A 16,921-nucleotide genomic window follows, 5' to 3' on the forward strand; every position below is an offset into this window, starting at 1 on the left:
CATTCCTGGAGGCTGAAGTCTGTATGATTGGTAGGAGGCTGTGTTGTTAAGGCAATTTAGCCTGGATTTTTATCCTCTTAATGCAGTTTAGTTGCTTTTCTGTTCCCAAGATCAGGGCTGTCAAACTACTATAAGGTAGTTTCCTTCCCCCTTTTAATGCATTTTATCGATAGACTCTTAATTAATATAAAAGTATGCTGATGTCTGTAGTCGGCACCAAGCTACCAAGTATCACTGAAGCACAGTGTGCAGGTTACCTGAATGGCGCAGGTGTTACTCCCAAACTTTCTCTTTGTGGGTAGATTCCAGACTTGTAATAAGATAGATGACCCACATGAGCTGTGTTTTTTGACCATGAAAAAGAGGAGCTGACTACAGGGAAGCAAGTAAACTTATAAGAAAGCAACAGGGGAGGGATTTTGTTTGGGACAGCAACCAATACATTCATCTGGAGTAAAAGAGTGTTTCATGAAACTGCTTTTTACTACACATGCTAGATCACACCCTTTTTGTTTGGATTATCTCTGTGTGCTCATTAGCCCAATGCAAACTATCCTTTATCTCTCGTTACTGGATTTATCTTGTTGTACTTAGACAGAGGTTAGAAGGATTGGTGTTCCCAGCTGTCCAGTGGGTAAACTCAAACAGAACAATTTAGCCACTGCAGTAACTTAGTCAGAAAGATGTCATGTCCATTTCAGCCATTTCTTAACCTCTGCAAGTATTAAATTGCTTAATACAAGTAAGTAGGCTGTGCTGTTACCAATTTCAGGTGTGCTTAGTGGTCATTGCATGTATTTTGTGTACTGCTGAGTTTTGCCCCTCCATTTGTATATATGTAAATGTATATCTTTCTACATCTATATACCACTTCATATATTGAATAGTACATGAAAGTATGTGCAAGAGAGCAATCCTAAGCAGTTTTTCTCAGAAGTATGCCTCATTTTATTCAGCAGGGAGTACTTCAGGATAATGCTTTTAGGGTTGCAGCCCAAATCTATTGGTCTAGCATGCCAAAAGACTTGTTTTTGTTTTTCTTGTAACAGACGAACATGGCTAGCCCACTGAAATTTGTAACAATGGATGAAATAAGAATTCTAATCCACTTAAATTATTGTGTAAACTGAGCAATGGTACAACTCTCTTATGCTGGAATTAGTGAGGTTAGAATGCTCAATATAGTTTTCAACCAGAACTGATTCTCAGTCCCTGGTTCTATTCTCACAATAACTTAATTCAGACTCCCCTTCAACATAAGGGATGGGAATAATCAACTCCACAACTTCTAACCACTATAAATGTAAGAAGCAATAGTTAAAGACAACTGATTTATGGTGACCCCAGCAAGGGGCTTTCAAGGTGGCAAGTAAAAAGCAGAGGTGGTTTGCCATTGCCTTCTTCTGGAGAGCCTTCCTTGGTGGTCTCTCTTCCAAGTACCAATCCCGCTTAGCTTCCAAGATCTAATGAGGATGAGGTCAGGCTATACCATTCTACCTTCCTTCATCCATAGAAGTATACCTTTTTTCCCTAAAAGGACAAAAGATTTGTCACCAATTGGGCAAGGAAGTATGGGCTTATACATGGAAAGAGAATAGGAAAGTATTCAGTCTTAAATATTGCTCAGAATTATTGGATAGAATTAGTGGTATAATCTAATGGTATTCAGAGGACATGAGCTTACTTTTTTTTCTTGGAGCATGACCAAAGTTGGAATTTACATATTAACTTTATGTGGGAGAGATGGAAAGTTTTGAACTTTTTGATACTGAAGAAAATGTATACCTATGGAAGGGGTATTAATAAATCCCTGAGTTATTTGGATTTAAGGATCTTGTAGAAAAATGTGAAATTTTTATTGTTCTGACCATCTTCTGTGAGCTGGGTCAGATGCAGTGGTGTGATTACAGGTTTTGAGTAGAAAAGGTTTTCATTTCTTAAATTTTTAAAAGGTATAATTAGAGTTTGCTCCCGTGGTTGTGTAAGTACTGGTAGCTCTGTAGGAGTGGGGTGGGGGCAGCATTCCTGAATTGTCTTCTAGCTACTTCAGCCTGTGCCAAACCTGTCATATGGATGCACTACTACGTGTAGGATTTGACTTCTGAGGCATTAGTGCAAGTGCTACTTTTTAAAGTAGTTTTGCCATGTCCAAAGATGACTACTACATATGCTAGTTCATGCACAATGATCTGCTTGGCATGACTTGCAGTCACTGGGAGACAATATGAGCAGGATGTTTCCTGTGCCTGTCACATGCTGAAACATGTGAGTAGATCCTAATTTATTATATGATATGGACTATGAGCCCCCAGGCACCAGTGGAGAGAATAATGAAGCATATTAAAATGCATGATGATGTCATAATAACTTGCTAGCATTGCCATTAGCAGACAGTAATTAGCAGACAGTAATTATATAACATTTTCAGTGTTTCACATACATCTGCAGTAATATTTATCATAACCCCACATATTACTGGTGCGACCCGGGCTGGACCCTCGGCGTGCCCAGGAGGGTGAGGCTCCCAGGGAAGGAAGTCACGGCCGAGATCAGCTGGGACGAGGTTCCAACGGACAGCCAGGAGTTCTTGGAGGGCCCTTTCCCCCCCTTTTCACAGAAGATTGATGGAAGAAGGGAGGGGGACAGACCCAGCTCCACAACCACCGAGGCCGGAAGGGCATGCATGGTCTCGAGGGCGAGGAGACTGGAGGAGAAAGGGCTTACCTCAGAGAGAGGGTTTGCAGACACGGCAGACAGTGGCGGCTGGCTCCCTGGACTTGCCGGAAGTGGCTGCTCCCCTGTGCTCACTGATTGAGGGCAGGCTCACGGGAGAATCACAAGAGGGCGGGACTAAGAGGGGAACCCACGCTAGGGACGGTAGAAGAGATGATAGACAGATGAAGGGCACAATACGGTGACAGGGAAAGGAAAGGGGAGGGAGTACAAAGGGATGTGAGGAGTATAAAAGGGGGGAAGCCAGGAGAGCCAGAGAGGATTTCGGAGGTGACTGGCTCGGACAGTGAGAGAGAGAACTACATGACTGTCGACCCCGATGAAGGGGAAGGGGTAGGGGGAGTGACAGAACTCCCCTACTCTTCCATATCTGAGGCTCTTGCTTCCCTCCAATACCCTCCGCGACCACGGCGGGTGCCTCTCCAAAGTTAGGGGACACCCCTGGATGTGACATTACAGATATAAGAAGTCCTGAAGCTGAAAGGTTTGCCTGTGGCTCAGTGGCAAGGCATCTGCTTTGGATACAGAAGATCCCAGCTTCAATCCCCAGCACCTTCAGTTGAAAGGTTGAAGTAGTAGGTGATATGAAAGACCAGTCTGAGTAGACACACTGACTTTGATGGACCAATGATCCAATTCAGTGTAAGGCAACTTGATGTGTCCATCACCCAGTACCTTTATGACTGATGTGAGGCCTGAGACTTCTGAATTCAAGGCTCATTTTTAAAACCACCCTACTATACAACAACAAATTTATTCACAGCAGAAAGCCAGCACTCTAATACAACAAACTAACTCAAACTAAATTCATACAACCACAAGCATAAATGAAATACAAGCATAAATGTATACAACACTATACTACTAAACAAGTTCTGGCCTATTTTATCCTCATGATACTGGCTTGCATAAGGCCAATGTGGATCATGTGCCCTGCATAGCTGGCTGCCTGTGCTGGGTGTTATTATTTATTTATCATATGGCAGAGTTACACACAGGAAGCATATAATAATATAAAATATGTAACCAAGTTGGTACAATGGGTATGCAGACAGATTGGACAATCCCCCTAAATACTGATATCTAAATTTTCAATCCACTCAGTCGCAGCTGGGGGGAGTTTAAAGAGCTCCATCATGTCTCCCTGGCAAGCACGACGCTAACATTCCTGTGACTGATGAAAAATAGTTTGGTGGGCTGCACCACAATCAGATTCAGGTCCTAGTATTTTGCCCCATTTAAACAACAGGTCTGCACAACTTCCAAAGCCTATTTGTATTCTGTTAGCTGTCTTCCATACTTTACATGGCAAGTCATATCCTGCAGGCCTCTCATTAGTGTTTATGAAGTTCTAGCTATCGGGTGGAACTGATTTTATCCATGTTCACAACCATTCATTCTCTAGATTGCAGGATTTATGCAGGGTTTATTGCCAGGTGTTGGGACTTTAGTCTGGATAGGCCCGCATCAACCATGTCTTTGTGGCTGGGCAACTCTCTGATTTCAGTGATCTTTTTATATTCACAAAGAAGATCATCTTGCCTTCATAGATGCGGGGGAGCAATGTGGCACAATGTAGGTAGCCAATAGGTGGGAGTGGGTTTAATACCTCTGCTGATGGTTCTCATTGTTGCATTGAGTTGGACATCAAGTTTGTTGGCAAAGGGGCTGTTGAGCCATGCTGAAGCACCAAATACTGCAGTACAATATACCAGTCCCAAAGCTGAGTGTCTAAGTGTTGTAGCAGATGCACCTCAAGTTGTACCACATAATTTTTGGAGAATGTTGTTACACGTGCGTATTTTTGCTGTCACATTGGTTAGATGGTATTTATAGCTCAAGGTCCTGTCTAGGGTAATGCCAAGGTACTTAGGTCATGGTTGTGTGTAAGTCAGGTGCCATTAAGGTAGACATTCAGTTCATGGTTGGCAAGATTGTTATTGAGATGGAAACAGGAGCATTCTGTTTTTCCTGTACTCGGGATGAGCCGCCATTTTCAGTAGCAGTCAGCCAAAATTTCAATGTCCCTAGTCAGTATTTCCCCAGTCCTTTCAATTGATTTGTGTCTCACTGCAATCACCAGTCATCAGCATAAGCAAACTTCCTGGATATCATCTTGGGAACATCAGAGATGCATAGATTGAAAAGAACTGGAGCAAGGACTGAGTCCTTGGGTAAACTGTTTTCAGTTGCTTCTGCTTGCTAATTGACTGACCCATAATTACTTGGAAAGTTCTATCACTCAGTGGGTTATTTAGGAGTCAAAATAATGTTCTGCAGGGGAAAACTTGTACAGCAGACCATCCCTCCAGACTGTGTCATAAGTGGCAGTCAGACTGATGAAAACTGCTGATATCTTGAGACACTTCTGATACCCTGCCTCAATGAAGTTGTTAATCTGAGAACCTGATCTTCACAACTATGACTGGGTCTAAATCCTGCTTGCTCTATAGGGACATGTTTGTTAATTCTGTCACTGATTCTGTTCAGGATTAGCCTTTCCAGGAGTTTATAACAAGAGCTCAGAAGGGAAATAGGTCTGTAATTTTCTACCGGCTGTTTTTGTTTTGTTATCTTTGTTTTGTTTTCTTTGGTTTCTTGAATTTCCCTGGGAGTCTTCCTGTTCTTATGATGTCAGTGAGAAACTTTGTAAGCCACTTCTCAGTGAACATGCCACTGTTGATCAGGAACTCATTATGGATGCAATCAAAGGCCGGTGCCTTTCCACTCTTGATATCCTTCAATGCCTTGGAAATCTCATCATCACTGAAATTCCCTGACAGCTTGCAGTCTTCAGGGCAGGTGTGCTTCAAAATCTGGAGTTCTTTTTTTATCCTGATTGTAAGATCTTGGTCCTTTGGAGCTCTGGATAGGGAAACCAGTCAGGCAGCTACCTGGTTTGATGTTACCTCAGGATTTCCTTAGAGCACAGGTGGGCTTGCACATAGTTTTTTTCACAGGGTCCAGGCTTTCCTACTGGAATGCCTGAAATCCAAATTCACAGTTGTTTGGGTTCATTTTTGTCTGCGTGCAGTGTCAAGTTCAAGTTTATTGACTATGGCCAAAGGCCATTAAAGTTCATGGAGTAGTTCATCTGCTACTTCTGGGTCTTTGCTGTCAAGGAGGTTTAGATACAGCCTCTTGCTCTGATTGCTCCAGCCTGGAATATATTCTTTCCAGTATCCTTGGGGAATGTGCCATTTGGCCATAGATATAACAGCTCCAATGAATTTGAAGTAGTTATTATCTGTTGGAAGGACCCAGGAGGCAGGGGCCATCCGATTAGTGTTGTCGACGTGGAGACACTGGCTGGAGGGGGCCCCGTGTGCTGTTCGAGGTCTGGACTGATCATAAAAACCTTGAGGTGCTCAAAACCCCTCGCAACCTAAATGCCAAACAGCTGCCGTGGGCTGATTATTTCTCTAAGTTTCGGTTTATGCTCCACCACTTCCTGGGCGCAGCTAACTTGCTAACTGGCCTCCCCCAACATGACAGCCGAGAGGTTATCCTGGATTCCATGTTCACACCTTCGCAGCTCGTGCTGCAGCCTCCCCCTGAGATCAAGTTTCCACTCCCCCCACTCCTCCCCTCTCTCCTCCCCGGGGGAGCTGGCGTGGACATTGCCTGTTTGGCATTGGCTTTCTCTGAAGAGGATTGACTGGAGGTGGAAACTGCCGGAGGGTGGGAGGAGAAGGCTGATGGTTGTTGGTACCGCGACTCTAAACTTTTCATCCCAAAAGCTCTGAGGGGAGAGGTACTGGCAACGGCGCACGGGTCTAAACTGGCAGGGCATTTTGGGTTTGTGAAGTCCTTGCACCTATTGCAGAGACAATTTTGGTGACCATTCATGCACAAAGACTTATTGTCATTTGTGAAATCCTGCCAGATCTGTGTCATGTGCAAACCCCAGCCGGGTAAGTCGCCAGGTTTACTGAAACCTCTCCCAACTCCTGCATGCCCATGGGAGGTAATCTCCATGGATTTCATCACAGATCTACCCCTGAGTAAGACTATAACTGTCATTTGGGTTATTGTTGACCTTTTTAGTGAACAGGCTCACTTTGTCCCGTTTACTTCTTTGCCCATGGCCAAGGCTCTCACAAAAGCTTCCCTGCAGTACATTGTGCGCCTCCGCATGATCCCGAGCAAGATAATCTCTGACAGATGGACGCAATTCGTTTCTCGTTTTTTGGGGGAGTTGTTGGCACTCATGGGAGTGGAACGAGCCATGAGTAGCAGTTATCACCCGGAGACTGACGGGCAGACAGAATGAGTAAATCAGACATTGGAACAATATTTGTGCTGTTTCACCAATTACCAACAAGATGATTGGGTCAATGGACTTCCGGTTTACGAAGCAGCGATGGCGGACACTCTCCACAAAGTGTGGGAGGGCGAATCGCACACCAGCGGCCTGGAGGGGTGCCACCCCAAGTGACACCCCCATGGAGCCTTTGTGATAGGCTCCAGGCCAGAGGGCTTTTTAGGGGTAGCCTCTTCGATGGCATAATGCCGGAGAATTGAGGCTCCCCTCCGTCCTGACGGTCCAGTCACTGTTTGGCCTTCGGGCACAAGCTGGTTCGACCAGGACAAGCACCGGAGATCAAGCAGATTATCTTTAAAATGCAGCGTGGTCAGAGAATCTGACCAACAATGAACGTGAGTTCTGAATAAAATGGACCATTAAAAAAATGGATCCCCCCCGTGTGGGAAGAAACGGATGCAAAGAGGGACGCCTCTTATATGAAGTAACCGATAAACGACGCAAGGGGGGAGAGGGGAGGAAAGCAGCATGTGTGTGTGTTGTGAGAGACTTGATTTTTGACATTGTGGGGCGAGTTTCTCTAGTCGGGAGGAAGTGGTGGGAAGTGTAAACAAATCGGAAAAATGGCGGCCCAGCATGCAAAGTTAAAAATGAAACTGCCAGGCAGTCAGAGTCCCAAACTGGAAGAGGGGGCAGATGTCATTAAATTACTAGCAGATATGCTCAAGCCGGTGATGGAGCAGCTCAATGGTATTAACCAGCAACTGACTGTGATGAATAAGAACTTTGCATCTCAACAGCTCCAGCTGAATGAAACGGAAAAGAAAGTGGAGCAGGCTAATGAGAAAATCCAAGAGATGGACACCATAAATAGGAAGTTGAAGAAAAGACTCGGAGAAGTGGAAATAAAGCAGAATCTTCAAGAAAACTGTGTACTGCAATTACAGATGGAAAAAGCCAGGTTCCAGGGAGTTCCTGAAGCAGCGAAAGAGGACCTGAGGAGGCTGCTTAGCGATATCATCGCTTCAGTGATAGGCTTTACAGTGGATGAACTGGTAAAAGATATGGAGGTGGCCTATAGGGCATACTCCAACTATATATATATAAAAAATAGCCTACCTGGAGAAATTGTGGTCAGATTCTCAAGAAGACAGACTAGAGATGCTATTTTAAAAGCGCCACCAGCAACTCCACTGAAAATGGGAAATGTAATTATCAAGTCTCTAAAAGACATTCCATTTGAAATTCGGCAAAAGAGGAAAAATTACAAAGATTTGATTGCTTTTCTTCAAACTAATGGAATAACATACAGGTGGGCGATCCCGGAGGGTGTCATCTTTAAGATTAATGACAAAAGAAAGAAGATAGACTCCATTTTCAAGGCTAAAGAGTTTCTGTGGCATCAGCTTGGAACAGAGGAAGAGTCTAAGGAGGAAGAAACGAAATCTAGTGACTCTGCTACCTCTGGAACGGAAGAGAACTCTGCTACAGAAATGGGTGCAGGGCCTGCCAAAGTTGTCTACGACTTTAGAGACAGAAAGCCGAAGTAAAGGCAGAAGGACTCGGAAATTGGCCTTTTGAAGCCAAGAACACGAAGATGATCAGAAAGATTTCTCATAACAACTAACATAGTAACATATAAACATGGAAGATGAGCAGGAACTCTACAAGTATATTGTGATACTAACACTTGCGGTACTAACATTTATACTAATAGAAATAAGATCTCGTCCTCTTGGGTTTTTAGTTTAGTGTGGTTATCTTTCCTTTATCCCTAGTTGTAGTTTCCCTCCCTAATTTTCTTTGTAGTTTGTAGTTTAATGCAAAATAAAAATATCCCTTCGGTTTTTTTTTTTTTAAAAGATGATTGGGTCGATTTACTGCCCCTGGTGGAATTCTGTTACAATAACACATGCCACTCTTCCATGGGGATGTCCCCGTTTAAAGCGCTCTATGGTTATGATAGTCCCCCTCTCCCTTTCCTTGAGGGGGCAGATTTGGGGCCGGGAGATGCGGCTCAGTGGTGCCAAAACCTTCAGAACTCATGGCCTGTGTTGATCAGGATGCTTAACGCAGCCAAAAATGCATACAAGATCCAAGCTGACAGGAAAAGGGTGGAGGGTTGGGCTCTGCAGCCTCGTGACTCGGGTATGTGTCTACAAAGAATATCAAAGTGTTGCACCCCAGCTGCAAACTCGGCTGGAAGTTTATTGGCCCGTTTCCAGTGAAACGTGTGATAAATGAGGTAGCCATGGAACTTGAGCTCCCTAAGAACCTGAGAAACATCCATTCTGAAACGTGCACCGGGAGTGAGTCCATGGCGTCCCTCAAAACCAGTACCACCTCCCATCTTGGTGGAGGGTGAGGAACATTTCGAAATCTCTGCAATCTTGGACTCTAAGTTGAAATGCGGCAAATTCTTGTATTTAGTTGAATAGTTGGACTTTGGACCCCAGTACCGTGAATGGGTGGAAGTAGGGGATATTCAGGCCCCTAGACTCCTTCAAGAGTTTCACCGAGCCTTCCTGGGCAAACTGGGAGGTCTCCTGGAATGCCCGGGAGATTCTCCCGGACTGGGCGGTAGATGGATTTTTTAGGTGGGCAGGATGTCAGGTACGCTGCCATTAGGTTTATGGGTTTCAGTTCACACGCTTGACCTGTGTACCAGACAGGCCCACATTCCATTCCCCTTGGCGCCTCTGCTCCTTATCTCTGACCTTGTAGCTCGCTCGCTTGTGTAGTGTCTTCCCATATTTCAACCGTGGGACTGCTTTCGTTTCCTCGCCAACACCCCAATGGTTCTTCCCGCCCACGGGAGAGTTCCTAATTGGCCCATTGATGGGGGCCCCCTTTTTGAGTATGGTACTATACCTGTTTTGCTTTGTATTAGTTATTCTTAACAGTTAATATGTTTATGCTACCATAGTTCTCACAATAAAGTAAAACCTTCTTGGAAGTGTGTACTAAGTGATTGACTGTGGGTCCTGACAGGGATATAGGCACTGTCCTTGTTTGGGATATTCCATCCTTTCCTTAATGTCACTCTGTCTCTTTTTTTTTGGACCAGTTCCCTCAACTGTTTGCTGAGGCTGGCAATGCAATGGTTTACAAATAACTATGGAGGACATCAATAAGGGGAAGATTTTTGTGATTGGACTTTGATGTCACAACTGATAGCTGTAAACTGCATCAGATTGAAGATGGTTGTGCTCAAGTTCTTTCCAGAGGGATGAGGCCCTCAGAGCTTTGGGGGGTGGTCAGGTAGCATGTTTTTAGGATGAGAAATTGGAATAACGACAGTGCTGTTAAAATAATTGAAATGCAAGTAAAGTAACTGGATGAAAGCTTTTTGATGCTATTGATAATTGGTTCTAATCCATCTTGGTGTACGTGCTAGAGAAGAAGGGAATGGTAGTTATTCCTCATTGATTAATCCTCAGGCTCACTCAGTGGTTGCTTGTTGTGTCTGTAATAATGTTGCTGCTGCGATGATTAAAGAAAAGCATCAAAAGTGCCTGAAGCCTATTGGCAGATTGAGCACACCAACGGGCTGCTTGTTGTGTTGGCATTTACCTTGCTGTTTTGGTGGGTTGAAGGCTGGGTTTTACGCCGCTTTAACTAATTAAATAGACCCCCCCCCCCAACTGATTTGCTGCGGCAGCCGTGAAGAGGGCAAAACGAGCTTTCCCTCCGGTGCGCTAGTTTGAATCTCAGCGCGTGCGCGCGGGGTGGGGAAGGGAGAGGAGGAGTTATAAGCAAATAACCGCACCTCCTACAAAACGAAGTTATTGAACACCTCTTGTTTCCTTATCTACTGTTACTGTACGGTCTTGGATAGCGAACCGCGGTATCAGGGTGCGCTTCACTCTAAAGACTGACGGCCCTTTCCACAATTCAGATGTGCATTTCACTGTGTGCTGTATACTCGAGCACTTCAGCCGGAGTCAACTGCGGACTGGGTTGCTGAATCGATGCTGAGGTTTGCCCCATCAAGGGCTCAGAATCGGTACCCCAGACGCATGCAGAAATACATCTTTCTTTTCCCAGAACCTCTTTGCTTAGTCCGGCCCGTTTCCACCCGGGATCCTTGTACTGACCGCTGTGCGCTTGACCGTTTCATCCTTTCCCGTGCCTTTTGGGGCACTGGAGTAGATCATGTTTCGTGAATCTTCAGGAGCTCTCAGGCTCTTAACGCTGCTCTTCTCCGCCTTCCCTGTTTGCACGAGCGCCGCTCAGCCCTTCACTCCTGCGCTGTCAATGTCAACATTGTCCCCGAACAAAAGTCTCAGCCAACGAGGGCATATTTCGATCCACGATAATTCACAGACTGTGTCTGGATGTCGATTAGGATCTTTACACCCAAGTCAGCCAGAATATCAGACAGTTGAACTAGACCCGACAGATCAGGATGGGTCTGTGGTGCGGACGGAGGGCGAAAGCGGAGCCGTCAGCATTTGTGAGTAAGGAGAATAGGTCATACTGGCTCGAGGCTCATCGTTTGGGATAGGTGGGGATTTTAGTCGTGTAAACTCTGCCTAATATCTTCCGCTGCTGTTGATCATTTGAGAGCAATGTTTCCTTCCTCGGCACTGATTCTAATCCCCACCTCCGCAGCACAAGCCACCCGCATAGCCCCCACCCCACCTCCAGTGGAAGTGTGTAGCACGCACGCACGCACGCACGCACGCACGCGATCTTTCATTAAGCAAAAACTGTATGCAAGTTGCAGTTTTCCAGGCTACAACGTATCAGTCAGCATGAGAGCCAGCAACCGGCTCTGTTCTTTTTATTTGTATTGTATTTCCCTGGACTGAGATTTTAGCTGGTTTTCACCTTGCATCTGGTTGATTGGGACAAAAGCAAGATATAAATATTTTAAAAATTAATAAATGCGATTACTCCAGACTCATGGGGTCATTGAAAGCACAAGACTGGCTCAAATGTTCATCGACTGCACCATGCAGAATGGGAGTGGGTGGGTGAGGCAGCTATCTGTAGAAACCAGGTTTCAAACAATATGGCCCTAGATATGGCTGCTGTTTCCTGGCAGAAATGCCTATGAGCTTGCAGCTCTCGGAAGCTAAGCAGGTTCGGCCTTGGCTAGTATTTGGAAGGGCAACCTCCAAGGAATACCAGGGTCATGATGCAGAGACAGGCAATGGCAAACCATATCTGAAACATCTCTTGCCTTAAAAACAAGTCTAGCTTGCCTCCTAGTGGTGCATAATGTTGAAAAAGCTAGAACTTCTGGCTGCCAGACAATCTTAGGATCTCCTGGCTCTACTACACACACTGCTATACAATAATAATAACAACCCCACACAACAACCAGGTCCATAGCCAGAATGCTTTTTTTAGGGGAGGTAAATGAGTACAATAGCGGGCAGCCCATCATTGTTTATTTACTTATAGTCTGCTTTTCTCACTGAGTCTCAAGGTGGCTTACATGGTGTAGAGCAATCAAATAGCAGGAGAGGTCTAATAAGCAGCACAATAATAAGTAATGCAATAAGCAATGCAATAGCAGTGCAGAGGAGAAAGAATTAGAAAAGTGCACAAAAGTATCAGACATGATATGTCAGCCTATTTAGAAAATGGAATTACAACAGAAAATGTAGAAAATAGAATGACAACAGTAGAAAATGCCACAGCGAGAGCATGATAGTACATACAACAGATCGATAATACATCGCATATACAGTGGCACGGACCATAGTTCTGTTCTCTATTGCCCTTTATAAAAATGTCCTCCCAACCAACTCCATTTTGCATAGATTGTAGAGTTATGGAAGTGTGGGAACCTTTCTTCTTCTTGTAACGATAATGTAACTTTTCTGCAAGGGAAACAGAACCCTCTGTCTTGTGAAACAAAGTATTCCAATCAAGTTGCATGAAGGCTACACAGAGGCAGGCAGTGGCAAACACCCCTGTCTGTATTTTGCCTTGAATGCTCTATCGAGTCAGCATAATTTGACTGTGACTTGACAGCACTTTCCAACACCACCAGTGTATTGGGCCTGATGGGTGGCCTGGTCCCCAGCAGCAGGGACTTATTTTTCTCACTTGGGAACCCAGTTTGGTAGTGGGCCCAGATGGTAAGGTTTGCTCTTTCTCAGCTATGTCCCAAGTTGCAGGCTATTTACTCTGTCCTGTAGAATGTGGTGGCCATTAAAAGCCAAACTCTGTCTACATAGCCTTGACATTTATTCCGCAAATTCCTACCTTGGGTTTCTTTTCTGGTGTGATGCTAGTGTGGTGCTGGAATGTGACATAATTCTTGGAATAGCTTTGTCTATAGGTATAAGATCCAATATAAAGTAGAACCTATGTGGCTTTTCAAGCAATGCAAAATAAAATAAACATTTATCTCCAGAGAACACGAATGCATGCAGATCAATGGGCTAAGGTTCGTAATTGTGTGGGACCTCTCTTAACAGTACAATGTATGAAAGTCCCATTTGCCTTCCTCATTTCATCTTATGTCACTTACTGACAAAGATCACAAACAGAGGGCTGTAACTTGTCTGATATATACTTTCCAATTTGTACTTTTGTGAAGGAGGCTCATAATGTATAATGTGGCAGTGGCTGCATTGCTCACTGCATGCCAGACAGAGTTGTTATGAACTACCTTGAGTTTTCTTGGTCCCCCAAGGGTCAAAGGGGGCTATAAAATAAATAAACATTTCTATAATTCTGTACAGGCCTGTAACTAAGATTCCTCTGGAGATATGATCAGAGGAGAAGGAAGGAAACTGCAGAAGAAAAAGGACGAACAAGTGGAAGAAGGGAGGAAGGAGGGCTGATATGGGAGAACTAAGCAAAGTATGTGAATGAAGAGGCTCGATAAGGACATGGAGAAAAAGAACCAGCAGAAGATTAGGAACATAGCAACCTTGTTCTCCTCTGAAAATCTCACTGAAATGAAGTGCCTGAATGATTGTTGGGGGAATTAAGAGTCCAGGAGCTTTTCGAAGGACTCCCATCCCCACCAGAGTCAATGAGGGAGAGGGATGGAACTGGCAGGACCCTGTAGTACCAGAGAGAGAGAGAGAGTTAAAAGTTAAAACCATTTATTGAAAATTTAAACCCATAATGCAAAAGTATTCAAGCAAATAACAATTTAGCAGTCATCATACAGAAAAAACCCATTACCTATTAGAAAATTAGTACACTTGTAAATATGTTTATCAGGAATATATTCCGGCTCTCCTCCAAGGCCTGAAGGGGGCTATTGGCCAAGGAGAGCTCCAAACAATGGCCATCACCAATATTATATACCTTTAGGATCCAAAGGGGCTGTCAATCAGAAATGGGATGAGCTCTGACCAAAATCAGACAATTCCCTTTCTTGGTAAGATGAATGTTTACTTTCTGACTTGGGACTCCTGACCAGAATTACTGTTTCTCAGAGGTTGGGATAACAGTGATAACTATATGCTGAGACTTCAAGAATGGCACCACTCACCCCTGGAATGTCTTAACACCCACTAAGGCAATAATGATACAACTTCCACCCATGTCTAGGGAGCTTGTGTAGGGGACTGTGCCTTTTTGTCTCATCATAAGGAAAGGATTATTTAGGCCCTGCTTAGTGTCACTGCCAGTGCAGACTGTTCTAGCATGAAGGACTCTTTGCAGGTATTATGTATTTTGTAGGTGGCGTCAGAGAATATTCTTTGGCATTATTGGCTGTTGCATGTTGGACTTCTGGTCAGGGTCTCAAGTGTCTTTAGGTTTTAGGTGTAGACTGAGTTGTCTTGAAATTTTTGCCTTGAAAATCTAGATCCTGAAATCTCCTACTAGAATACAATAAATACTAATCCTTTAACATCATTCCTAATCTTTGTTTCTACTGCAAGGTACATAATAACAATGGCATGATTTGTATTGATATTCACAGAATGAATCTCCAATTTATTTTACCAGTTTAAATAAGGGTGTTGAATGTATACTTAGTCAAGCATTACAGCCTTGCAGGCTTAAGCAGATTAGAAATGAACAAATCCAATTAAAGACCATGTCTGTGAAATTTGATAGGTCATAGGCATGAATGAACTGTTTGCACAGTGACAATAAAGAACCCATTAATGATTAGCAACCTGTGAGAGGTTTAATCAAGGATAAAATATATAGGGTGGAGTAAAAAAAATTGTTTAGGTTAAATAGAAAGAGATTTTGTGCAAACCCCAATAAAATATATCTGCTCCTGACTTCTGTTGTCTCTTGGTAGCCACAATGCTATTTTGTGTTGCCTAATGGCTGCTCATAGGAAGGTGCACAATCTTTTTTTCAGTTCATGTTAGTTCGGCAACATTTTTCTTTTTATTCTTTTATTTATGTTACTGCATGAGTTTGTTTCCTTTAACTCGTTTTCTGTTTTCATGGGCTTCAGTGGGTAAGCAAGTTCCAGCTGTAGCTTTTATCCCTGTTCAACTGGAGCAAAATTACCCTGAATTGTATCCCTCCCTCAAGGCATTATCCTTAACAAATTTCAGGAAGATAAGAGAAAGTGTCTCCTAGAAGGCTGGTTAAAAAATGCTTTCAGCAGCAAATGCTTGTTTTTCTACCAGGGCTAAGAGCAGGAAGCCATGGGATTTTTACTGGGGAAATAGTATGGGGAAAATGGTCCACCACTCCAAATCTGGGCACAACTAATCTAATTGGTAATTATTTCTGCCATGACCTATCTGCTGAATTGTTCTGTTATCCCCCAACAACTCTAAACCAGATATCTTTGTCAATAATGTAAGCTTCAGCTGTTAGATGACTCTGATCTATCTGACAGTTGTCATGTGATTGTCATGTGGTGCAGTACCAGACTTATCCAGTTTGTACATGTCTGGGCAAGGACTAAGTCACCATGACTAAGCACATTGCTGATTGGCTGTGCTATGTATATATGTACAGTGTGCTTATGCTCAGTGTTCTCCCCTGTATTTGTGGATGCCTGGCGAAGCATGCTGTCTGAGAGCTGTATATATCTGTAAATAAAATCTCTGTAAATAGTAACCACTGGACTGCTTTATGTGGTGAGCTATTGGGAGTGGCTGGTGGCTAGAACTCTGCTAGAGTATTCTGCAAGTTCCTGAGTACCCTGTTCAACTGCCAACGCACTGCGCGACAATCTTGTTGTCAAAATAATGGCCAGGTCTGAGTAGTTCTTAATATTAACATCATTAACTTTTCAAGTCATATTAGTTATAATAACTAAGTTAATGGTTTTTAGTTCATTTTTGGTTAGTTAATAGGCTAGAATAGGCTGCAGTCTGTTGTGAATTAGGTTTATATACAAAATGTGGTTTGCTGTTTGTCTGCAAATTCCAGTTCTGAGCCACAGTTCAATCCTGATTTATAAGCAAGAGAAGAAACCAAAGTTTGTCATAACAAACCCCAGGACAAATTCTTCAGTTACTGTGCTGTATGCAAAGGGAAGAAGTAATAGAGAGGGAAAGGAAGCACACTGATTTATTTTTGGGAAATTTGTATGCTGCCTCTCCAGACTGGTTTGAAGTGGCTCACAATAAAAAAAAAATCAGTACTATACAACAATGAACTAAAATCAAGTACTAACACTACAAATAATAAAATCACATGACTTCAAGTTCATCACAAATCAGCCTCAGTCTTCATTCCTACACAGAATCAGGCTATATGCCTACCAAGTTCCTTCAGTATTTCCCACTGTATTTTTTATTCACAAGGTGAACTCATGATCTATTATTAATCAAGGAAGAACCAGTGAAGCTGTCGCATCAGAGAGATTTTGAGAATCAGTGTCAGAAAATTGTAGCTATTTAATTCCTTATTTTTTTCCAGCATGGGTACTATTTTGGTTTATCTCCTGGATGATTTGAAATATTTTGACAATTCTTATGACATTCAGATTCTTGCTCCCCACCTTTAGATTTTAGGTTTGTAAAA

General features: G+C 43.4%; 1 protein-coding gene across 1 annotated transcript in view; it reads left to right on the forward strand.

The window, feature by feature from the left end:
• The window catches only part of SIM1 (single-minded family bHLH transcription factor 1), a 99,041-nt gene that overhangs the window by 49,736 nt on the left and 32,384 nt on the right, over positions 1 to 16,921 (forward strand). The gene's annotated exons all lie outside the window — the stretch shown is intronic.

Source organism: Gekko japonicus, unplaced genomic scaffold (genome assembly GCF_001447785.1).
Source record: "Gekko japonicus isolate JY-2015 unplaced genomic scaffold, Gekko_japonicus_V1.1 scaffold665, whole genome shotgun sequence".
Taxonomy (NCBI): domain Eukaryota; kingdom Metazoa; phylum Chordata; class Lepidosauria; order Squamata; family Gekkonidae; genus Gekko; species Gekko japonicus.